The sequence below is a fragment of the Balaenoptera physalus genome (genome assembly GCF_965194825.1).
Source record: "Balaenoptera physalus genome assembly, chromosome: 2".
Lineage (NCBI taxonomy): Eukaryota > Metazoa > Chordata > Mammalia > Artiodactyla > Balaenopteridae > Balaenoptera > Balaenoptera physalus.
The window spans coordinates 122,478,537-122,504,458 of NC_138883.1; the positions used below are offsets into that span (position 1 = coordinate 122,478,537).

The 25,922-nt window shown below is 46.6% G+C and overlaps 1 protein-coding gene across 2 annotated transcripts in view; it reads right to left on the minus strand.

Annotated features, from left to right (window-relative positions):
- Nucleotides 1-25,922, minus strand: part of LOC309655505 (OTU domain-containing protein 7A) — a 381,768-nt gene that overhangs the window by 346,575 nt on the left and 9,271 nt on the right. The window contains exon 4 of one of the 2 annotated variants that reach the window (XR_014260870.1): nt 14,477-25,672. The exons of the other annotated variant lie outside the window; for it this stretch is intronic. The gene's annotated coding sequence lies outside the window, so the exon portion shown is untranslated. Of the gene's footprint in view, nt 1-14,476; nt 25,673-25,922 lie in introns of those variants that run through there. 2 annotated transcript variants of the gene reach the window in all.

Genomic DNA, 25,922 nt, shown 5'->3' on the forward strand with positions numbered 1-25,922 from the left:
ATATACACACTACTATACATAAAATAGATCAACAACAAGGACCTACTATATAGCATGCGGAACTGTACTCAATATCTTGTAATAACCTATAAGGAAAAAGAATCTAAAAAAGAATATATACATATATATGTATATATATATATAACTGAATCACTGCGCTGTACACCTGAAACTAACACATTATAAATCAATTATATTTCAATAAAAAAATTATTTCATCCTGTTGCTTCTCTACCGACTTCTCAGCCATGCCAGAGATGTGGTGATGGTACACAAAGATGTGAGCCACTTACAGAATCAAAGAGGGAGACAAACACTTACTGAACATGTCCTGTGTGTGGCACTGCATCAGGTGTCACCATAGGTAATTCACACAGTCATCACCATCACTTCAGTGGTAGCATCACCGTTTCACGTGTAAGGAAAATGAGTGTGAGCAAACAATGCAATTATCATCTACTGTATCACCCTGGAGCAGAGCCAGGATAATGTGATGGGCAGGAGCTTGGATATTACCATAAAGGTGCAGTAACCAAGGCAGTGCGATACTGGCATAATGACAGACAAATGGATCAACGGAACAGAATAAAGAGCCCAGAAATAGATCCCCACTTACATGACCATTTGATTTTTGACAAAGCCACCACCACAATTCAGCATGGATAGGATGGTCTTTGCAACAAATGGTGCTGGAAAACACTGGATATCCATATGGAAAAAAATGAACCTCAACCCCTACCTCACCCCATACGTAAAAATTAATTGAAGCTGAATCACAAACCTTGTTGTAAAAGCTTAACTAAAGAACTTCAGGAAGAACTACAGGAGAATATCTTCATGGCTTAGGGTAGGCAAAAGTTTTTTTAGGACACAGAAAGGAATAATCATAAATGGCAAGTTAACTTCATAAACATTTTAAAATTCTGCTTATCAAAGTCACAACTACAACTCAATAATATGAAGAAAAACCACCTAGTAAAAAGTGAAAGAGCTGGACAGGCACTTCAACATCATTAGTCACCAAGGAGATGCAAATTAAAACTCCGATGATATACCACTGCACACGCACTGGGATGCCTTAAAGGAAATAAGGCTGACAGTATCGAATGTTGGCAAGGATGCAGAGCAACCAGAACCCTCCAGCCTGGTGGGTGGGGGTATGAAATGGTCTGGTGGTCTTTTACAAGCCTGCCCCATGAGCCAGTAATTCCATTCCTAGGTATTAACCTAAGAGAAACAAAAGCATCTGTCTACAAAAAGCCTTGTATCAAAATGTTCACAGCTGCCTTATTCATAAGAGCCCCAAACTGGGAACAGCACAGCAGTTCAGCAACAAGAAAGTAGCCAAACAACCCCTGGCACAGCGAGACAATGGAACACAGACAGCAAGGAAGGCGAGCAAGCCACTGATAAAGCAACAATACGGATGAATCGGATGAATCGTAGAAACCTCACACTGAGCGGAGATGAGCACCTACTGCCTGGTTCCTTTCAGAGAAAGCTCTAGAACAGGCAAAACTAACCTATGATGGTGAAATCAAAAAAGCATCTGCCTGTGGCGAGGAGGCTGGAGGCAGGCCTGAGAGAACTTCGGGGCATGATGTTAATGTTAACCTTCCATAGCTTGATGAGGATGTGAATTACACAGATGCATGTATTTGTCAAGACTCAGCTGAAAGTGTTCTTACAATTTGTGCATTTCATTTTACTTCCAAAAAAAAAAAAAGGAAAAGTTGAGCTGGTAGGCTTAGAATCTAGACCCCCCCGCCTCTGTCCAGCCTGAACCAGAGGTACTTCGAGCATCCTGCCCTCTCACCAGGGCCCCATCGACCACACCAGTGTTGAGTGATGGGGAGCCGGACAAATGTATGGGGGCTCAGGGGACAGAACCTGAAACAGAACCTAAAGTGCCCGAGGGTGTCATAAGTGACCCACAGGAAGGAGTGAGTGGTCCCTTCATCTCCAGATAGGCACACAACCATGATACTTTTAAAAGATTTTGGCAGAATAGATATAACATACAACTTACCATTTTAACCACTTTTAAGTGTACAGTTCAGTGGCATTCAGTATATTGATACTGCCGTGCAACCGTCACCACCATCCATCTCCAGAACTTCTGCATCTTCCCAAACTGAAACTCTATACCTCTTAAAAAACAACAACTCCCCTTTCTCTCCTTCCCCAGTGCCTGGCATCCACCATCTACTTCCTGTCTCTATAAATGTGACTACTCTAGGGACCTCACTGAGTGCAATCACAGTATTTGTCCTATTGTGACTGGCTTATTTCACTGAGCATAACGTCCTCAAGGTTCATCCATGTTCTAACAAGTGTCAGAACTTCCTTCCTTTTTAAGGCTAATACCCCATTTGATGCAAATACCACATTTCGTTTATCTGTTCATCTGTCAATGGACACGGGTTGTTTCCACCTTTTGCCTACTGTGAATAATGCTGCTATGAATATGGGTGTACAAATATCTTTTAGAGTCCTTGCTTTTACTTCTTTTGGGTACATACGCAGAAGGAGGATTGCTAGATCATATGGTAAATCTATTTTTATTTTTTTGAGGAACCACTGTACCTTATTCCAAAGCGGCTGTACCATTTTATACTCTCACCAGCAGTGCACAAGGGTTACAATTTTTACAAATCTTGGTCCCAACACTTGTTACTTTCTGAGGGTTTTTTGTTGGGGAGGGGATGATAGCCAGTCTAATAGAGGTGAGGTAATATCCTTAATACCTTTAAAAAAAAAGAAGCAATTCTATGCTCCTTTCCCACAGGAAAATAAAGGGAGCTTATTTACAGCATAATTTTCCAGCAGGGCTCAGAGCCTCGCAGTTGGGAACTGAGGCAGAGAAGGTGGCCCAGGGGATAAAAGGGGGCCGTATCCCCAAATCGCCTGACTCTGAGGAGTTCCCTGCACGTATGCACACGAGGCTTGGCCAACATATATTTAATGCAAGTGAGTGTATAATTCCTAGATAACAGAAACGAAAGCAAGTTCTTTATGTTTAAGTGTTAAAGTTAATAAACAGAACATATTTACAAAAGAAGCAATTTCCGTTTGGAAAAATCTTTATTCAGGATTAATGGCTGCAGAAACATTCCCCCAAATGGGAATAAAATTGCAGCAAATTTTGTCCTTCCTATTTTAACTCCAAAATTATACGAAAATATACATTCTGAGCACTGAAAGACCAATTCTTAGGAAATATATATTTACGCAAATTAAGCAATAAAACATATTTAAGTCAACACAAAATGTTATACTTAACAATTTCTTGACATTTTAAGAACTGGGCCAGTTTTAAATATCCTCAGAATTCCAGAGATATTAGAAATTATCAAATTTCTCACTTCTGTATTTTGAGTAAAATAGCCCATCACAAAGAATATTTTAACCTGTATTCTAAGTGAGTTTAGTTGGAAATTGTAGAAATCGGAGAATCAATCACAAACTTGGGAACAGCAAGTTCACTTTTCACAAGGCATGAAGAAAATGACCCTAGAAGCTTCCACATTGCTTTCAGGTGGACCCCCAACTCATCCCCATCCAGAGCCCCACATTCTTTGGGATCTTACAAATGTAACAGGAAGACCATGTGGGGCCTTCACTTTAGCTGCTGGTAAACTGCCTATGATGCTTTTTTCTGACTTGACTTTAAGGAGTATTTGCCCTTACAAGAGCAATTCTCTTTAGCTTTGTTTTTTAGCAGAGTTGTGATTCTAACAGCTTCATGTGTCCTAAAACCAGACAAAAATACAAGCAAGAATCAGGGGCATTTCCTTCCTCTGGGTTAAAACGATATAACAGATATAAGGACACTGTCCACAACAAAGAGGTTCAGCAGTGAGGTGTGGTTTTGCCAGCCGCCTGGAACAGAATGAAAGCAGAATAGGACAGACCAGGGGACTCTAGGGGCCAGTGCTACTGTAAAGAGAGACAGCGGGGTGATGGCTGAGAGCTCTCTCCCAAGCAGGCCTCTTCCTGCTGATACCTGAAACCTCGGGGTGTTGACAGAGCTCTTCAGACCTTCTGTAGACCCATCATCTAATACAGGCACCGCAGATGACACCAGCACAAAGCTCACTGTGGTGGATCATTCAAGCAAAGCATGCAAGAGATAAACTCTGTTTCTACTTATACATCTGACCCAGGAGTATGTAAGACATACGATGTATCTGTAGTGCATGGGCACAAATTTAGGCAGCATCCTAAGAGGGTAATTGCAAATGGGACTGAGGTGGGAATACGTGGATGAGTAAGAATCTTTATGAATCATTAGATGCTGGCAAGAGAACGAAGTGAGATCACTGCAGAGTGTGAATGGGCCTTGGTGGTGCAGGGCACAAACTAGTCCTTGGAGGGGGGACTCCTGCCCAGGGCTGGACACCCTGATGCAGGCACCCATAAACACGAGAAAAAACACAAAATATTACACAAGGTCCGCCATCATGTTCACCTGCCAGGAAAAGACAACTGTCTTACATGAAATAAAACAACTGCTACAGAGTTTTGACATTCCTCTATAACTTCTGGTGCTTCTACCTAAATGAAAATGAGCAAGGTTCAAAGTACAGAAAAAATAAGGCAAAAATCTAGGGCCGCCAGATGAAAAACAGGTGTCTGGTTAAATATGAATTTCAGATAAACAATAAATGTTTTCTATAAGTATGTCTGATGCAATATTTGGGACAAACTTACATGAAAACATTATCTATTATTTATCTGAAATTCAAATTTAACTAGGCACCCTGTATTTCTATTTGCTACATCTGACAACTATAAAGGAAGTATAAACTTGTTTGACCTTCCTGAAACCGTCTCTGCTGGTCACCGGATGCAATGGGCAAGCAATGTGGAACAAGGCAAAAATGTCACTGGGTTTTCACTGCAAATAGTAAGCCAGAGGCAGCCACGGCTGGCCATAATGGACAGGAAATGCAGTTACTGTTTCATTATTTTTTAAATTATAGTTTCCTCTTTGTTCTCTAAACTGTCCTAATTTTTTGGATCTAGATTTAAATATTTAAATATTATATATATGACTTGAGGTGACCAACTCAATACTTTCCTCGTGATCGCACTACTGCAAACCACCACCCCACACACACAAAAAAACCTTTTTTTTTTTCCTCCCTGAAACCCAGCACTGTTTTATAATTTGCCTCTTATTCAAGACACACATTTCAGGCAAACTCCAAAGCTGATATTTGGCGCTGAAATGTTTAAATACTCTCCAATGCATAATTGTAGTACAGATGTTGTCTTTCACAATTCTCTCTGGGACAGGCTATTTCAGAACCTGGAAGAGGTTACTTGTATAACTTAATTACTTTTCAATTCTTCTGAAGTATTTTGTTTTTCTTTTTTGCACTTTTCATGAATTATACCATTTTAACTTGAGAATATCTAAAAAATATTTGCAGTGCAACATTTAACTCATGATTCCTTTCATAAAAAGGCTTACTAAGAAAAATATTATCAACTGATTTTATGAGGTCAGTACCACCATGATACCAAAACCAGTCAAAGACAGTACAAAAAAAGTACCAACACCCCTCATGAACAGAGAAAACAACAAACCTCCACAAAATATTAGCAAACAAGAGCTAGCAATGTATAAAAAGAATTATACACTGTGACCAAGTGGGCTTTATTCCAGGGATACAAGGCTAGTTCAATATTCAAAAACCAAGCAATATAATCCACCATTTGAACAAGCTAAATATAAAAACCACATGGTCATATCGATTGCCTCAGAAAAACATTTGACAAAATCCAACATGCGCTCATGATAAAACAGTCAGCAACTAGGAATACAAGGGAACTTTCTCACACTAAGGGCATCTATGAAAACCCTACAGCTACTATCCTAATTGATGGCCAAAGATTAAATGCTTTCTCCTTAAGATCAAGAACAAGAAAGGATGTCTACTCTCACCATTGCCATTCAACACAGTATTAGTTCTAGCAAGTACAATAAGGTGTAAAAAGAAAATAAAAGGCATATAGGTTGAAAAAGAAGAAATAAAGCTCTTTACAGATAATGAAATAGTCTACACAGAAAATCCTAAGGAATCTACAGAAAATCTCCTAGAACTCAATGAATTCAGCAAGGTCACAGGATAAGAGATCAACATACAAATATCAACAGTGTTTCTACATACTAGCAATGCACATGTGGAAAGTGGATAAACATGATATGATTTACAATCATTCAGATAAAATAAAATACTTAGGTGTCAACTGAACAAACATGTATGGGATATATATTGAAATTTATGAAATGATGAAAGAAATCAAAGAAGACTGAAATAAATTGAGAGTCAAAGCATGTTCATGGGTTAGAAGGCTCAACATAGTAAAGATGTTGATTCTATCCAAATTCCTACTAAAATCCCAGCAAGCTGTTTTTAATAGATATAGACAAGCTTATTCTAAAATATTTATGTAAAGGCAAAGGAACTGGAATAGCTAAAATAATTTTGAAAAAAAAGGAATGGGCTGAGTTATTTGTAGTGAGGTGGATGGACCTAGAGTCTGTCATACAGAGTGAAGTAAGTCAGAAAGAGAAAAACAAATACCGTATGCTAACACATATATATGGAATCTAAGAAAAAAAAAAAAAAAGGTCATGAAGAACCTAGGGGTAAGACGGGAATAAAGACACAGACCTACTAGAGAATGGACTTGAGGATATGGGGAGGGGGAGGGGTAAGCTGGGACAAAATGGGAGAGTGGCATGGACATATATACACTACCAAACGTAAAATAGATAGCTAGTGGGAAGCAGCCACATAGCACAGGCAGATCAGCTCGGTGGTTTGTGACCACCTAGAGGGGTGGGATAGGGAGGGTGGGAGGGAGGGAGATGCAAGAGGGAAGAGATATGGGGACATATGTATATGTATAACTGATTCACTTTGTTATAAAGCAGAAACTAACACACCATTGTAAAGCAATTATACTCCAATAAAGATGTTAAAATAAATAAATAAATAAATAAGTAAATAAATAAATAAATAATAAGGAAAAAAAAGAAAAGAATGGGAATGGGAAGAGAGGCATCACTGTACTTGAGACGAGGGCTTACCATAATGCTGCAGTAATCGACGCGGTGAAGTATTAGCAGAAAGCAGACAAGCAGATCAGTGGAACAGAAATAAAAACAAAACAAAACAGAAACAGACCCACACAAGTACAGCCAACTGATTCTGACAACGGTGAAAATACAGTTCAATGGAGGAAGGCTCATCTTTTCAACCAAGAGTGCTGGGGCAATTGGACATGCACAGGCAGAACACTGAAATTCCACCTAAACATCACACCTGAACAAATTAACTCAAATGGATCAAAGATACAAATGTAAAATGTAAAACTACAAAATTTTAGAAGAACATAGGAAATCTTCAGGAGCTAGCCTAGGTGAAAAGTTCTTAGACATGACACCAATAGCTAAAAATAATAAATTAGACTTCATCAAAATTAAAAACAGAAACAAAAACAACTTTTGTTCTGCAGAAAACCCTATAACAGAGCTCAAGCTTAGACATCACTACCTCAGCCACCGGCACATCCCCCAGGGGTCAGGCCAGACCTTGGCACCACTTGCACATCATCCTCTGTCTCACATCTGTCCACCTCATCCCACCGACCAGATGCCAAAGCCAGGCCTCTCTCCACCTCTATCACACGAGTCTAAACTGCCCTCAACCCTCTCTAGGACCTGCAGGGCTGTGAGACCTCAGTGATCCCAAGGACCCCTCCCCACTGCTCCTCAGTGATCTGGAGGACCCCCACCAACCTAATTGAGCTCCAGGGTCCTCCCTTATAATCGATTCCCCGCACCCTCCACAATCCATTCAACAGCCAGAGAGACTTTTGTCAAATGCACATCCGATCACGATCCACACCTGATTCTTTGAGATCCCAAAACATTAAAGCAGATTTGACGGATCAGGTGACCCAACAGCTGAACTGGGGTGGGAGCTGCATGAGGCTGGGTGTGCTGCCCTCCCAGCCAGTGTCTGTGTGCTCCCAAGGGCACGGCTGGTGGGCGTCCAGGCCCCCTCTAGCTAGAGCATGGCTTTAAGCACAATGTTGAGGCCAGCAGCATCCCCTCCCCTCCTCCCCCTGGCCAGCAGCCGCCACCGGGGACCATGCTGCTTTCTACAGTGGGTGGGCACTAGCCTGAATGCTGGATGTCCCCACCCTGCAGTGACAAAGCCACCCAGTGGCGGCCACTTTGGGGAGCAGGACCTCCCATTCACGTGCTGTTCCTTCTTCTGCCATGGCTGGTAGCAAGACTGCCAGCACGTTGAGGGTCCCTGGACCACACAACAAAGAATGACCAACGGGATGAGGGCTCAAAGGGATTTTAATTTGAACTCCGAAGGGAATACACCATCATCTGAGGCTCTGAAATAGTGGAGTCAAACATGTCCCCAAAGACACACCCCTTCCTGAAGGCAGCACCGGCCCTGCTTAGCACAGGCATGGAGGCCTGGGGGGTCACGGGGGCACACTCGGGGCTGACACTCAGCCTTTATATCCAACCACATGCCAGGGGAACTTACCATCACCGGTCACCGTGACGGTGTTTCAAAACTGTAAGCACACATGAATTTGAAATTTAGGGCACATGGTTGGATATAAAGGCCAAGGAAGAAGCTCCACCCCGCGTCTCTGTAGCCCTGGTCCAACACCTGGTTTCTTGCTACCAGAGTGAGGAACTGGCGTGTCTCCTGCAGTATTCTTAGGAAGAACAAAAGTGTCCACATCCATGAAAAAAACTGACCTGGGATCACTGACTGTGAGATGTAGACTCTCACATCAAGGCTGGGATCCTCACGCATTAATTAAAAGTCTTAATCGCTTGACTGGGAGTGATATGATTTGTATCACTTACATAGATACAAAATGATAAATGACACAGGAAGTTGCTTTATTTACCTAAAAAAAAAATTTAGGGGTTATTTTTTCCTTGTTTTATGTTTTTAGCTCTTTAACTTGGTCAGAACTGAACTAAACTATTTGCACAAAATAAAATCTCTTTTGATAATAAAACTAATTTTAACTGGTATTCACCATTAAAGATTTCAAGATACAGGTGGCAGTTTCTGAAATAATTTTACAGAATATTCAACAGTCACAGCGCAAAGCTCACTCTGCAAACAACAGAAGTCTGTTTTTTATTAGAACCATCAAAGGTAATTTTGAAGGTTATCAAGCGTCCTTTAATGATAGACATACCATGAAGTTAACTAGACTATTTCTCTATTTATTTCTTCCTTTCATAGACACCAGTAGTTTTGGAAAACACGCTTTTAACTATCAGGCTTCAGAAAATACCACACACGAACAGGAAAGGTTAAAATCTATACTACTGCCAAATGTTCTCGAACATTTAGATTTCACATGACTCGACCGACTATTTCCCATTACCTCAATTTCCTCAAATAACTTTTTAGAATCGGTACAAACTAGCACATAAAGGGATACCCAAAATGACGGGCTTGTGATGGTTTCACACTGGTGGGACCACCAGTCCTGTACCATCACCTGTGCAAGACGGAGGTGTAAAGGCTCCCCTCTGCCAAGCCCAAAGGAGTCAGTTGCTTAGGTTGCTATTAAAGGTCGCTGTAAAATACAGCACCACCTTTCAATTTTCTGCTTGATAAACAGAGGAGGGGGCTGCAGTGTAGCAGAGTATCATGGGGTTTGTGCCAGAAGATGTGGGCCAGGCCCCCTTTTCTTATTAGTCAAGTTGAGACCCTGGGCCACATACTTAACTTGAACCTTGGTTTCATCATCTGTGACAAGAGGGTAACCCTGTCCCTGCTCCCCCACCTCAGAGGGTGTGGAGATGATGCTGACCGAAGCCTGGGTTAAGTCATGAGGTGCCCAGGACATGACACATGCGTGGCGGGTTTCCTTAGCACCCAGGGCCATCCTGAGACAGAGCTTAATACAAGTGCAGCCTCTGCAGCACATGACAAGCAGTGATAACGTGGCGGGCCCACCCTGCCTCTGCCCGTCCCCGGGGAGTAAGGGGACATGATTCAGCCCCTTACCCAGAGTTGGTTTGTCAGGGCAGGACATGCCCTGTTGGTGGATGACATCACCTGAGCACAGTGAGAAAAGGTTACGTGAGCCGCACAGCAGACAGGGGGATACCAATTGCTCATTTAAGTGCAGAATCCACCTCTGTAAAGACCAGTTCTCCCCTCTCAGATGTCTGAGAATAAATGCTGACTAAAGTGCCTTTGGATTCTTACCTGAACCCACGTCAATCCAAAATACACTCTATTGCCATCAGGGCTTATTCTCTCTGCCTGGGAAACCTCAATCTGGCCTCTACCTGCCGGGCAGAGTGCATTTTGGGGAAGCCGGAGGGTCTCCTAAACTGAAGCTCTGCAGTCCCGTGACCCAGCACTTTCACCCCCAGGTGTGCTCCCAACAGAAATGCAGCCGAATGTCCAGCAAAAGACATGGTCCAGGATGGCCCCCTGCTCCAAGAGCCCACCCTGCAAACCCCCCAACACCCATCAGCAGGGAATGTCACACCTGTTCACACGGCACTGGGAATGAACTAGCAACAGTGACACATGGGGACCTGGACGGACCCCACGAACACCCCAAGGAGCCGAAGGGGCTGGAGGAAGAACACTCGCTGTGGGGTCTCACAGACGGGAAGCGCAGCAGCCACGCGGGTGTGTGGCGTGAGATGTGGGGGCAGCGGTGGCCCGGGGGGCGGTGTGATCACAGGCACGTGCTCAGTTTGTGTGTGCGCTTATGCCGTGCACCTTTCTGCGTGAGGCTACACTTGCACAAAATGCTGCAAGTCAGGGAGAGGGGACGGTTCTCTCATCCGCTCCCAGGAGTTGGTTTTGTCAGGCAGGCAAGAGGACAGATGTCCTCAGCCAGTAGTGAGGACAAGTCCTGGGGGACTCACTGTGCCCCCTGCCCCCTGAGGGCCAGTTTCAGCAGAGATTGTGCCATAGGGTCAGGGGGTGCGGGGCAAGAGGACCCTCCACAGGCCAGGAATTAAGGCCATTTAATCAGATTGCAAATGCACTCCGTATCCTGACAAGATTCGTGACTCTCTCCAAATTTACAGTGAGTCACCTGTGATCTTGTCAAAACTGTGACAAAACCCTGACCTACTTAGTGCTGGGAAAGCGCCTGGAAATGACATCGCCGCTTCCCTATTTAAAGCATGTCTCTCATGACTGAAGCAAGAACGGAACAAAAGAAAACCCCCAATTCATCGCGTTCCAAAAGATGGGTTTACCTTTGCTACCTGTCCCCAAAGATCCCAAACGATAATGCAATATGAATTGCAACGAACACTCCTGGTACCCATAGGGGAGGTCTGAGATGCTGCTGGGTGCGTGTCCAACCTCAAAATGCAGCTGTGCAGACCTCACTGGATAAAGGAAACAAAGAGAGGAAGGCCAACCAGGCCTGGCCGCCCTGCACTGCCCCCCAGGATCACCCTCCTGACAGCCAAGGGAGACAACACCCTAGAAAAGTGCCTCGGACACAGGGAAGCCAATCTCCCCCATATCCTGGGGGGGATTTGTCTTGGAAGCTTTCTTCTTCCATGTGACAAGAATTTTTAAAATGGTTTCTTCAAAAATGAAAACCACAATCGAGCCTTCATTAACCTGGTCTCTCTAAAACACATTCTGACAGTGATTTTTTTCTACCTGTACTATGTTTCCAGCTCTTCCTTTAAAAATTTATAACTTAAGAGTCAGACAAAGACAAACACCATATGCTATCACTTATATGTGGAATCTAAAATATGATACAAATTAACTAAGCTACAAAACAGAAACAGACTCACAGACATAGAAAACAAACCTATGGTTACCAAAGGGGAAAGGGGCAGGGGAGAGATAAATTAGGAGTTTGGGATTAACAGATACACACTATTATATATAAAATAAACAACAAGGTCCTACTGTACAGCACAGGGAATTATATTCAATATGCTGTAACAAACCATAATGGAAAAGAATATGAAAAAAAATTTACAACTTAAAATGAAAGTGGGTACCATGTCCACTTGACAGGCTCACAGCAGGCAATGGTCACATTTCCTGCAAACATCTGCAGCAGCATCGCAGATGGGCCCTTGCTGGGCTTGATGACTACGCACAAACCCTGGCTGTGTCACAGTAATCCTTTTTGGCCTGTTTATTTATTTATTTCTGTCTTATGACTCAAACAAAATAGTTTAAGGACTAGCAGGGCCAGCCTGTCACAATCAATGTGCAGCCCAGGAACCACCTCCATCCTGTGCGGGGTGGGCTCTGAGCTCACACCAAAGTGCCTTCGATGACCTGGGATGCCCCGGAGTCACGGAGGCTCCAGCTAACACATGGCCTGTGTGAGGACCGCCCTGCCAGGCCGGTGAGTGGGATACACCCTGGAGCTTTCAAATCAAATCCTCTCTGTGAAGTCCAGCAAAACCTCCAAGGACACGCTCACCATGATGGGAAATCTGAAAACCAGGGCAGGACAATGACCCTTCATCACCTCTTCATCGTCTGGAAACATCTTTCACAACCTCCCAGAGGACCTGAGCTTTCCTCTACCCTCGGACCCTGAGCCAGGGCCATGAGGACGGGGGGCGGGGATGGTCCCACTGTTGCCTCCTCCACAGCCTCTCCTTCTCTGGACCCCGCAGGCAGAGGCTGCCCTGGTGGCCCAGCCACCCACACCATGGCACAAAATGCAACAGAAAAGGAAACCAAGAATCACAAGCAGTTCCACAGCCCCCTGACACAGCTGCATCTGCCTGTCTCCCCCAGGTCCTGACACACAGCCCAGGGGCTCTCAGAACATCTGTTTCCACAGACCATAGAGGGTCCCCCCAAAGGTTAAGGATTCATATAGAAACTTTGTTTTGTTAAGTAAGAAATATTAAATTCCAAATTAAACCCTCCCAACCTTGCACAAGGGTAAGAGCTAGTACCAGGTAGACAGGTGGGCCCCACGGAAGGAGGACTGAGGCAAGGTCTGCCCTGCTCTGTGGGCACGGCACTTACACACATCCTGCAGGTACACTTGGGCCCTGCTCACCAACCAGGGCGCCATCCGTGGCCTCACTGTCCCCGTGAGCCAGAGGCGAGGTCACCACTTACCGAGCGGCACACATGGGAGCCCGGAGACCCTGCTTCCCTGCAGCGAGCCAGGCATCCAGTCTCCCCTGCATAGCCTGCAGGAGGCTGCTCCTCAGTGCTGGGCTCCCGAGAGATCCCACAGATATGATGGCTCCTTGCCATCCAAACACCTGCCTGTTCCCATCTTACTGCTTGTTTTACAATCATAATAGTAATCTTACAAAGCAGGATCCTTTGATATGTCAGCCTTCCCCATGGCACAGGGCCCTGGGCATCCCCTCACCTGCCCTGGACAGCGTACCCCTGAGCCCTGACATGTGCACACACCTTGTCCCACCCTGGGGCTCTCTCTCGGGGGAGGTGAACAGGAGAGGCCGCTGAGCGGCACGAGGCCTGGGGCTCCGTTCCGTTCTCCTGCCCATGCTCAGCCCCAGCTTTCCAGCAGGCAGGTGAATGTGTGTGCACCCGCGAAATCAGCCACCTTCCCAATCCTTTGCCCTCGTGAAGCTGGCTGCACGCTGGCTCTGACCACACGACATGCCCCAGGGGGGACAGGGGAGCCAGTTTAGCAGGATAACCACGCCTGGCACCTATTACAAATCCTGAGACCTTGGGCAAACACCCACTGTGAGGGATGTGGCCTGCCTGGGAGTCCTCGACTGTCCAGTGCTCTTCCCACCAGGCCCCTCCTAGCATCTCTGGAGACACCTCTTCCCTTATGGCACCTCCTATCCCTCCACACTGATGTGTCAGGACCCCAGGCTCTAACCTGGTCCTACACACAGTGAGGAAGGGCCTGCATAGGGGCAGAGAGGCCAGTGCTCTGAGTGCAGCGATAGAGGCCAGCAGACCTTTGGGGCACTGGTGGATCTCCCCCCTGGAGGAGGAGGAGGAGGGAGGGGAGGAGGAGGGAGAAGAGGAGGAGGAGGAGGGGGAAGAGGAGGGGGAGGAGGAGGGAGGGGAGGAGGGGGAGGAGGGGGAAGAGGAGGGGAGGATGAGAGGGAGGACGAGTGAGACGGGGAGGGGAGGAAGGGGAGGAGGAGGAGAGGGAGGAAGAGGAGGGGAAGAGGAGGGAGAAGAGGAGGAGGAGGGGGAAGAGGAGGGAGGGGAGGGGGAGGAGGGAGAAGAGGGGGGAGGAGGAGAGGGAGGACGAGTGAGACGGGGAGGGGAGGAAGAGGAGGAGGGGGAGGAAGAGGACAGGGAGGAGGAGGAGGGGGAAGGCGGAGGAGCCCGGGGGGCTCCAGCACACAGCTGGGCGCACAGTCCTGGGGCTGCTCGGGAGGCAGCTGTCAGGGCCGCAGCCCCAGAGGTGTGGGATCCAGGCTGCTCCCTTCGGCTCCTCTCCGCTGGCGTGGGCTCTACCTCCTGCAGGACTGGGTCTCTGGCCTCCTGCCCCTACAGCCCTGCTGCTCCTGTCCACTCTCCCAGAGGTCCACCCACTGTTGGTCGCAGTCCCTGCGGCCTCTCTCCAGCTCCTGCCTTCTGGGTCTCTCCTGTCATTCCCAGGTGCCTGACTTCTTCCATATTCCCCAGTTCAAATCTCCAAGAATCCTGATCTCTGGAATCTGAGCCACACAACCTCTCCCGGTGCTGAGCTCATCCCACTGGGCTGTGGGCAGCCGCTATTCTGTCTATGGCCCAGACTGTCCTTTAACTTCCTTTGGTGGAGGCCTGTGGAGGAAGGATGTGGAATCATAAACTCCTTGGGTACACTGTTACCAACTAAGCTCAGAAAGCTGGTATGATCGTGTGTGAAAGAGACCGGAGTAAAATCACCCAGGTGGCCCCCTGAAAACCAGAAGAACAGGACTAAAAGGAGGGCTCTGGCAGTGGCATCAGGAACAGGAACACGCCACCTGTTTGTGTGTGTGGTGACCTGCCACGCTGCGCTGGATGACCCATCATCTGACCTGGAGCATGTCCCCTGCAGGGCCACGCACCCAGCCCTCAGGAGCCCACGATCGATCCGTTATCGTTCACCGACTACAGCACGCTCAGCCCATGCAGTGTCACGTAGCCGTGGGGACCTCAGTTTAAGGCTATTTAGTAATGTGGAAAAGGCTCAAGAAATAATGCCAAGTGAAGAGGAAAACAAGACCAGAGGAAAAATTCTTTGCACATGATTACTTCTTCTCCAGTGGGTATTTTTCCAAAGATATTTGTTACTTTTGGGAGAAAGCAAGTCTTTAGACACAATGTCTGTTGAATGAATGAGATGACACAAAGCCAAGGGCAGCACAATTTTGCAAAAAATTAAATGCAGAAACAGAGTCAATAAAATGCCGAGGGTCGCCCCACCGCTCCTGGCCTGGAGGGGACACTGCAGAGCCCTCCCTGCCCTCCTGCCAAGCTACGATGAGGAAGCGGGGTGCCCAGCAGGTCTGCCAACCCTTCCGGATGGACCAGGCTGCACTGAACGAGCCGTGTGTGTCAGGGCAGCAGAGGTGGTCAGACTACAGAGGAAGTTCAAGATGTAACAGGGACACCTGGGGACATTTTACATAAATGCACGACCACTTTAAACCTTCCAGGAGTAAATACAGTTACCCCTCAGTATCCATGGAAGGTTGGTTCCAGGACTCCTGAGGATACCAAAATCCACAGATGCTCAAGTCCCTTATATAAAATGGTGTCATATTTGCAAATAACTCACTGCACATCCTCCCCTATTCTTTATATCATCCTTAGATTACTTATAATACCTAATACAATGTAAATGCTATGTAAATAGCTGCCAGAGTACAATTAATTCAAGTTTTGCTTTTTGGAACTTTCTGGAATATTTCTTACAACATCATTGATTGTGGTTGGTTACATGCATGAATGCCAAACCTGAGGACACAGAGGGCCGACTGTACAGGTGATCGGAGACTTGGGCTCCCGAGACAGTGCTGCCTCGTTCCCAACGCACAGCAGAACAGTGTCCAGAGCAGGACAGTGGCACACACTTGGCCACCACTGAGCATACGATGGAAATGAATGAAGCGTGCAAGAACATGTCAGAGCACGATGGGTGCTCTCCTCCACTGAGTACAACAAATGATGGTCCCACCCTTTACGGCCAGGAGAAGGAGGCTACTTGTGAAGACCCCAGGTCACAGTGACGTGGTAATGAGTGCTACACTCCAGGGAAGCAACAAAATGACCTCAGGCTCCCAAATCTGCTATGTGTTTGTGTGGGGGGGAGGTACTGCAAGGCTTTATGGGGGAACTAACAGTGCAAGGGCTTGCAACACAGCTAAGTCCCTTCTTTTGGAAATCTAAAGAGCTCTTCAAATGTCATGACCATGAAAAGCATGGTCACCATGAGGAGGCATCCCGTGGGTGAGACGCACTAACACCCGAAGACTGGCAGCCCGCCTTTTGGGAGCTCCTGGGAGAGCACACATTCTGTGATGTAGGGCACAGTTCACAGGTGCTGTGAGCGAGGAAACCGTAAAAGGCATCATAGGAGAGGCAGGGGTTGGCACTGGAAGGGAGGGCTCTGCATCCAGGGAAGGGCAGGGGAGCCAGCAACCAAGATGTGCCAAGAGAGCCATGTGGTGTACCTGGGACAAGGGGGCAGGGGTGGACCAGTCTGCCTGGGGGGAGTGTCTAACCCTGAACTTCAAGTAATGGTTCCCCAGCTCTAGGCAATACTCTAAAATGCTTTGTGCTTTTTGTTTTTTTAAGTTTTCTATAGTTAAAACCTCAGATAACATCCACATAACAGGCTCAAGAATACTCCAGCCATCAGTGTATGGACTGCCTTCCTCCTTTCTCTGCACTGACTCAGCACTGATTCCTGAGGTATCTTGTGCTCTTCTACACCCAATGCTTTGCATTTGATCATGTTGATATGATAAAAAGAAGCAAAGAAGCGTCCAGAAAATGCAGCAGGCTCAGTTGAGAAAGGCCTGCCAGTCCTTTGCCTCTGTACAGCAGACAGAGCCCGCCGATGGGGGCCAACACTGCTCTAGCCACCACAGGGCACTCTCAGGAAACCGCTCACCAGGCATTCCCAAGCCTCGGCACACAAAGGTACTGGCCGTTGCCCTGTCCTTTAGTGGTTCCACTCTCCAAGCTGGTCCCAACTTCAGGTGAGCCACCCATTCAACAGGTGAACAGGATCTGTGTCTTGTGACCAGTCCTGTCCTGACGCCTCACCCACTGCATCCCTGCCACATACAAAGCACTTCCACAGCCCTCACTGTAGGTTGCATGACAAACCGATGAAGGGCAAAGGCTCAGAGGGCACTCAGCTCAGACAGCCACCGTCTCCAAAACCACCAACCCGAGGAGCTGACACGCAAGGTGACCCTGGACTCACAGCCCCCTGGAGACCTGACAGAAGCAAATACAATCTCACTGGCCAGATGCACCCACCCTAATGCCAAGCAAAGAAGAGGCTGCAATCAAGTGAGGAAACACAAGAAGAAGCGACTCCCCAAGAACAGGGCCAGCAGACCCAGCAAACAGTAACATCAGACAAAAACCCCCAACTCACCACCACCAAGAAGTTCAGGTAACAAATTATGAATCAGAGACCATAACATACTGTTTTAAATGATGGATTCAAGCACTTCTTAAAGTGATCAAAACCCTAAGTAAACAATATGATACTTTTTAAAAAGACCAAGGATATGGGAAATTAAGAGAATTTATGGAAATGAGCAACAGAATCACAGAAACCAAAAACCAAGTGGCTGGTCTTTACAGTGGGTTTGATGTGGGTTGGGCAGAGGGCAGATTAGCCAAGTGGAAGGCAGCACTGAGGAAAGCCCTTAGATGAAGGCATAATGCAAGAGAATCGCTGAAAAATCAGAATGATGGAACAAAAAGGACCAATAAATGACAAACTGAGAGAGGAAGGAAGAGAGGGAAGTGGTAATAGGCAATCTTTGGAGAGCTAAAAGCTAATGTCATGGAACTGATCCCAGCATGAATCATCCCTGGGGGAGGCCCAGAGGAGCAGGCAAGAGGATAGCTCATTCTCTCATCTTCCCAGGTGTCCAAAGAAGCTTCAGGAAGACTACAAGGCTACGTTCCCCGAGGTCTCACACATTCTGGTTGTACAGGTGACCCCGAGATGTGGTCTTTCTCAAATACCAGGTACATTTTGTCCTTCCTCCACATTGGCGACAGCACAGTGATCATTTCACCTGATTTTTGAGTGCTGCTGACCTTCTGTCTACAGGGATGCAGGGCTTGGCCCTGTTGGCCTCTCTGAAGCCGTGGTCCACCAGCTACTCATCCCCATGACTGACAACCCTGTGGACCCTACAAACCAGAAGGCAGGCAGAGAAAAAGAAAAATATTTAAAGACTCCAGTTTACTATCTTTTTAGTGCATGGTGGATTTCTCTCCCAGCAATTGAAGACGTGAGCATGGGCATTCCCCTCCTTGTACACTGCTTGGCTGGCAGGCACCCCAGGGGCAACAAGCTGGAGGGCCTCTGTGCGCATAGGACAGCCCACAGTAGGTCTGGCTGGGGCAAAATCCTCACGAACTCTCATTCCTCAGGATTTAGGGCTTCCTACTTTTAAGTTGCCATGGCTTTTAAAAGACAGAAAAACACTGCAAAACTAAGGGCTATTAACATACAACTATTTAAAATTGAATATTTAAAACAAACATATCTTAGATTACTGCCAAGTAAGCTGTTCCAAACATATTTGGAGCCAACAGATTTGCGCACACAAAGAGCCTGTAAAAGAATGCAAAAAGTTCTTAAGCTTCAACTCAGCCCAACAAAGTGCGTGCTCACCTCCTGGCACGGAACAGGTCAACTGTGAAGGCAGCTTGTGCTTCATAAGACAGACAAATGGCATTCCAGGTGCCCCCAGCCCGGCTCAGCGGCCAAGTGGGGATGAAAGGTGACACCAGTCTCACAGGATGGCTGTGAAATTTAAACCAGATAATGTCGGAAAAACACATGGCAATCACTGGAGGCTATTCTACTGTTTATGGATTACAGCATTAATGTAATATTCATTAGTGATTAAAGCAGCAAGTGTTCATTCAAGGCTTTATTGATTAACGTCTAAACAGCCACATAGGTTTCTGAGATACAGGCAGTGAGTCCAAGGCTGCTGGGGCGTGGCAGGGGCAGGATCAGGCCTCAGAGGTAAGGGAGGCTTGGGTCAGATATCCAGTGTGGCACTTGTCTGCCTCCTTCCCCCAGGCTGCTAGCAGGGGAGGCCTGGGGGCCCTCAGAAAGGCCAGATCTTTCTACAGTAGCTTGTCTAATCTAAACGAAGGGCTTTTATGAAAAAGTGTTCTGGAGTAAAACAAAAGCTCTTCTTAGAAAAGGAACCACAAAGTCACAAGTGCTAAACAATGCCCAGCCCCCAAGAGAAAAGGCGACCCCATTTCTCTCTCTCAAAGCACAAGGAGCTCTCCAAAGACTATAAGCAAGATCCCTAGGCATCTACACCACCATCCACCAGACAGCAGTTTCCAGGGAATGGCTTACTCCTCCACATTTTCTTTGAAAGCCCCCAAAACAATGAAAACGGAGAGAGAGAACTAGAAAGAGAAATATATTCCACTTTCAACAAATCAGGAAGCCAGACACTAGCAGAGAGCACAAATCCCTGGGTGGACCGGACCAATGGAATCAGGAATGGACAGAGCAAGCCAGAGCCCCCCCTCTTGACCCCTGAAGAGATACAGACCTTGAGATGGCTGCTTGCAAAGGATCACATAGACATGGGAGCAGAGCCACTGAGTAGACCGTGGCCTGTGGACTTGGTCTCATACACAGAGAGAAACAGGCAGCAAATACAGGATAGAAGCACAAAGATCTGCTAGGAGCAACGCCCAATTTATACATGAAGATCTGGGGAATGCAGCCCTCCGGCTGGGCAAAGGAAATGTATTCATAAAGAGTGTATTCCAGACCACAACCTTGAAATAAAGTGCACCCCCATCCTATTCTTCAACAAAGAACTGACTAAAGTCACCAAGTAACTAGCTCTGGAATCAGGCACAGAAATAGGGTGGGGGAGGAGGGTAAGCACGTGCAGACCCAGAGGAAAGCCTCATAAGGAAATAGGAGAAGAGCTTTTTTAGTCTCTGTAAGCTTCCTATTATTACTGCAACAAATCACAACAAACCTGGTGGCTTAAAACAAGAGAAATGTATCATCCTACAGTTCTAGAGGTTACACCTCTGAAATGGGTCTTACTGGGCTAAAACCAAAGTATTGCAGGATGGTGTTCCTTCTGGAGGCTCCGGGGGGAATGTGCCCCTGCCTTTTACAGTTTCTAGGGGCTGCTCTCGTTCCTCGGCCGGTGGTCCCCTTCCAGGAACCGCATCCCCCGACCTCTGCTTCCAGCGTCAGGTCTGCTCTTGACTTTGCCCCTCCTGCCTCCCTTGAGGTTACATCAGGCCCACAATGGATAATTCAGGCCAATCTCCCCATTTCAAGATTCTTAACTTAATTACATCTGCAAAGTCTCCTTTTCCATATAAAATAACATATTCCCAGGTTCTGGGGATTGGGACATGAACGTCTTCGGGAGTCATGATTCCAGCCACCGCAGGAAGCCCCTTTTTCCTTGCCATGTCCAGTCTGGAGGCCACACACATGCATTGGCTCATGGCTTCCTGCTGCCAACAACATCAGTACCAGTCTTTCTCGTGCTGATGCCTCTCTGGTCCTCCCTCTTCCACTTTCATGGACCCTCTGATTACACTGGGTCCACTCAGGATAACCCAGGATAATCCCTCTATTCGAGGTCAGCTGGTTAGCAACCTTCACTCCATATTCAATTTTACTTTTTTCAATTCCAATTCTCCCAACATATTCACAGGTTCTGGACATCGGGATACTGATATCTTTGAGGGGCCTTTATTCTGCCTACCACACTCTCCTAAAAAGATTTTTAAAAATCAAAGAAGAGATTATAAACCAACAGAAGGAGAAGAAGAGCTTGGGAAAGAAAGGGAGAAAAAGAAAATAAATGGGCTAGGGATGATGACCACATTATAAGCCATTAAAAAATAGAATAAACACAATCAACCAAACAAAGACACAAGCAAATGAAATGGCAAAGGATGTGAAATATCAAGTTTATCAAAGAGATGACAGATATAAGACCCAGAAGAAATGCTACATAGATAAAGTGACTGGTCTCTGTCAGATGATAGGGTATATTGTGTTCGGTTTAAAAGAAAGTGATACAGAAGATGAGCATACAGAAACAGGCTGGAGAAGTTACTGAATCAAAAGAATCATATGAACATCCAGGCAGAACACAGGCTGAGCTCAAATATCTTCACAATCATGCTCAATGCTAAAAGACAGAAATATTTCTATAAAGTTTTAAAGGAAAGAGTGCGACTCAAGAGTTTTATACTCAGGCAAGAGATATCTTGAAGCTTGCAAAAATTCTCCACTGGGAGTCATGAGCCATTTGAGAGGAGAGCAGGGGATCATGACCAAAAAACTCTATCATGAACTGCAACAACTGAAATAGGAATTGAAAGAAAGGCCTTGAGAATTCCTCTAAAATTACAGATAAAGGACCAGTACTGTGTGATCCTGGAATCCATCTAAATGTAGCACGAAGACCATGTAACTGTGGAAAATGAGGTTACCTACGAGAGGGCAAATAGTATGTGTCTAGACCATGTAAGCAATGGTGACATAAACAACAAGACAGGAGGAATGAGAGGGTGGGGGAAAGAAGGGCGGGCATGCACTTTAGTCATCTTTCAAAGCAGAACTGAACTGATATCACTCAAGGCAGCTGGCAAACATATTTCATAGTTTCCTCCTAACTTTACAGGGATTGAATGGAGACTATAGCTTCTCCCCAGTCAATCCTTCCTCCTGAGCACCTGCCTAACCCACATGGCAGGGAGTGGACAGAGGGACACTACTTCCTGCTCATGGGCCAGCCCTGCTGCAGGAACTGCCACCTGGGAGGGGCCGGCCACTACGTACTCTGGGACTATGGTTACCACTGGCTGGCCCACCCAGCCCAGGGAAGAAACATGCTGGGAACTCCAAGATAGAAGACACTAAGCTTAAATTCAGCAAATCCTTCATTATTAAATTAAATAAAATTTAAATGAGTACATTTTATTTTACTTATTTATTTTTTAACATCTTTATTGGAGTATAATTGCTTTACAATGGTGTGTTAGTTTCTGCTTTATAACAAAGTGAATCAGTTATACATATACATATGTCCCCATATCTCTTCCCTCTTGCGTCTCCCTCCCTCCCACCCTCCCCATCCCACTCCTCTAGGTGGTCACAGAGCACCAAGCTGATCTCCCTGTGCTATGCGGCTGCTTCCCGCTAGCTATCTATTTTACGTTTGGTAGTGCATATATGTCCATGCCACTCTCTCACTTTGTCCCAGCTTACCCTTCCTCCTCCCCGTATTCTCAAGTCCATTCTCTAGTAGGTCTGTGTCTTTATTCCTGTCTTGCCCCTAGGTTCTTCATGACCATTTTTTTTTTTTTTTTACGATTCCGTATATATGTGTTAGCATATGGTATTTGTTTTTCTCTTTCTGACTTACTTCATTCTGTATGACAGACTCTAGGTCCATCCACCTCACTACAAATAACTCAATTTCATTTCTTTTTATGGCTGAGTAATATTCCAGCTCAATATCAAAAAAACAAACATCCCAATCCAAAAATGGGCAGAAGACTTAAATACACATTTCTCCAAAGAAGATATACAGATTGCCAACAAACACATGAAAGAATGCTCAACATCATTAATCATTAGAGAAATGCAAATCAAAACTACAATGAGATATCATCTCACACCGGTCAGAATGGCCATCATCAAAAAATCTACAAACAATAAATGCTGGAGAGGGTGTGGAGAAAAGGGAACCCTCTTGCACTGTTGGTGGGAATGTAAATTGATAGAGCCACTATGGAGAACACTATGGAGGTTCCTTAAAAAACTAAAAATAAAACTACCATACGACACAACAATCCCACTACTGGGCATATACCCTGAGAAAACCATAACTCAAAAAGAGTCATGTACCAAAATGTTCATTGCAGCTCTATTTACAATAGCCAGGACATGGAAGCAACCTAAGTGTCCATCGACAGATGAATGGATAAAGAAGATGTGGCACATATATACAATGGAGTACATTTTATTTTAAATAGCACGTACGACAGTCTAAAAAACGTAATAATCTCCAACATGATTAAGTGAGAATAAAGGAAACTGGAGAACAATGGACACTATATGCTCCTATGTGTTTAAACATGAAAAAAGAAAAGATACATCCTTGGGCATCCACAAAATATTTCTAGAAAGGTACAGAGGAGCAATTAACAGCAGGGCCTCTTGAGAGAGGGACTGGGCCTGGCGTAAGAAAATGACTCACATTTTACTATATACTCTTGTTTTACTTGAATTCTGTTAGCCTGTGCACAAACTGGCCATCTCATTTTTTAAGAAAATTGAATAAGCAAAGGAGAAAGGGCAAAAACTAGTATGCCCCTAATTCTAAGGAGTAATACCTGCCCTCCCGCCTTTCTGTAGGGCTGGGGACAGGATGTGGCAAGTTCTGTATTAGTTTTGTCTTTCTAGATTTCAGTATTTCTTATGGAACGTGTTTTACAAAAAGTATCCCCAAAGCAAATGGTTTATGCTCAAAACACCAAGAGCAAAGTGCAGACAAACAGGTTCTCCTTCCTCCCCTCCCCCTCCCCCCACACAGCAATTAAACTCATCAATAGTCTATTAAAAAATGAACATCGATGACACACACTGGACAAAGGTTTGAGGTATCCTCTGGTTTGCTCCCTAAAAAGGAAAATGCACAGTGAATTCCGATGAATGTCCAAAGGGTCCAGACTGCCCTCTCCTGCTCCAGGCTGTTCTGTATCCCAGAACATCCCACAAACTCAGGAAGATGGTGCTGGCGCGACTCGCTCTGGAGCTCTCGGAGGGTCTCCAGGGTCTCTGTTTCCAGGGTGACCTCTCTCTGATCTCAACACAAGCACCTGTCCACCAGCCTCTGTGGTCCTCACAACAACCCCGTGAATGGATTGAGGCTCCCCCTCATTCCAGACATGGGAACGGAGGCTCAGGGCAGTGAGACACCTCCCCAAGGTCCCCAGCGATGGGGCAGGTCTCTTCCCAACCCTGCTGAAAAGGAATGAACACCCAGTGGGTTAGGGCTCCGTCCTGAGGGGAGAGGAGCCTGGAGAGAAGCTGCAAAGAGCCAACAGGTACCCCTGGACCTGCTGTCACCTGCAGGGACGCAGAGGCTGGGAGACAACTGGACCCAGCCAGGGACTCACAGCAGGAGGCAGCACCATGGAAACAGAACACAGTGTGTCTGGCCCCAAAGCACAGCCTCTCCCACACCCATGCCCCCAGGGGGCCCAGGGATGGCGGTGTCCCACCCCCCCACTGGCCTGGGCACTCAGGGGCTCCTCTGCAGGCACTTGGGTGCCTACAACCTCCCCTGTGGACTCTCTGGAAAGCAGAACATGTTGGGGATGCAGGACCCCACGGGAGTGGCTGGCCAGAGCAAGTGCAAGGCCAGCAGGTGGTCAGAGAAGGGGCCTGACCTGGACCTGCTCCACTCAGTGCCCTGAATGTGGGGGTCCATCCAGCAGACACTCATGGGCTAACCTGGGCCAAGTGCCTGGAAACACCCTGGGGAGGATATGGCACAGCCCCAGGGAATGGGCACGCAGCCTCAGGCCTGCTGGGTCCCTCCGAAAAGTCCCACAGCCTGACCATGGCTAAGCCCTGCCTGCGTACAGCCCATGAGTCTAGCTCTAGCCTCCTGGGCTAGCAGCAAACGTCTGGGGGCCATTCTCCTCTGTGAACCACTGGGAACCACCTAACAGCTTCATGCAAATTCTACATGTCTCCAAATGACTTAGGCTCTTTCTACATTTCCTTCAGGTTTTTATTCTTGCTTCTGAAAAGTAACTACAATAACAACAACAAAAACCTCAAAACAGTTTCTTACATTTGTATAGTCTTAATTTACAAAGTACAGCCTCATACCTAGATGAAGAAACCCAGCCTGGACTTGTGAAGGGCTCTGCCTCCCTGGAGAATGTGCCTGGGCCGTGGAGGCCCCCACCCCACCTGTCCACTATGGAGGAAGCGTGGATCCTGCCTGGCTGTGCTCCGTCGACATGATGCCTCACGTGCGGACTCCCCTCCAGCCTGGTAGCTGCCCAGAGATCATGCAGCGCCCCAGTTTTCCTTATGTCACTCAGGCTCAGCCTGGGCCAGCACCCGGGACCCTCGGGGAAGGTCTGTTGCTGGGGCGACCAAACGTCCATGTAAGAGGTGCTTTCTCATGCCTTTGCCCACTGGTCCATGAATACCACCAGGAATTCGGGGCAAAATGTCACTGCCCGTCTCTTGGGCAACACAACGAACTGATGGGAAGAACATGAGGAACCCGGTCTTCCGTGCTGCAGGCTTGGCAGCTCTGTGCATTTAGACAGGTTGTTCCATCACGCTGGGGAGTGGATGGCCAACACGACCTCCTGCTCGGAAAATGTCTCTGCTTCTCTCTTCCTCCCTGTTAGGAAGAGTGTGACAGGAAGAAAGCACACTTTGGGGTTGGGGAAGAGGGGTCTGGGTCTCCAGACTGCTCCAAACACACCCTCAAGCACTAGACTCTCCCTCTCTCTGGTGCCCTGGGCATCGCCTTACCCAGAGGGTAAACAATGATTGCAAGCCTGTTCTCAGTAATGCCCACCCTCATCTCCCTCTAGGGACTCACACCTGGCCTCATCCAGAGCTTGGTGGGGTGGGGAGGGGAAGGACCA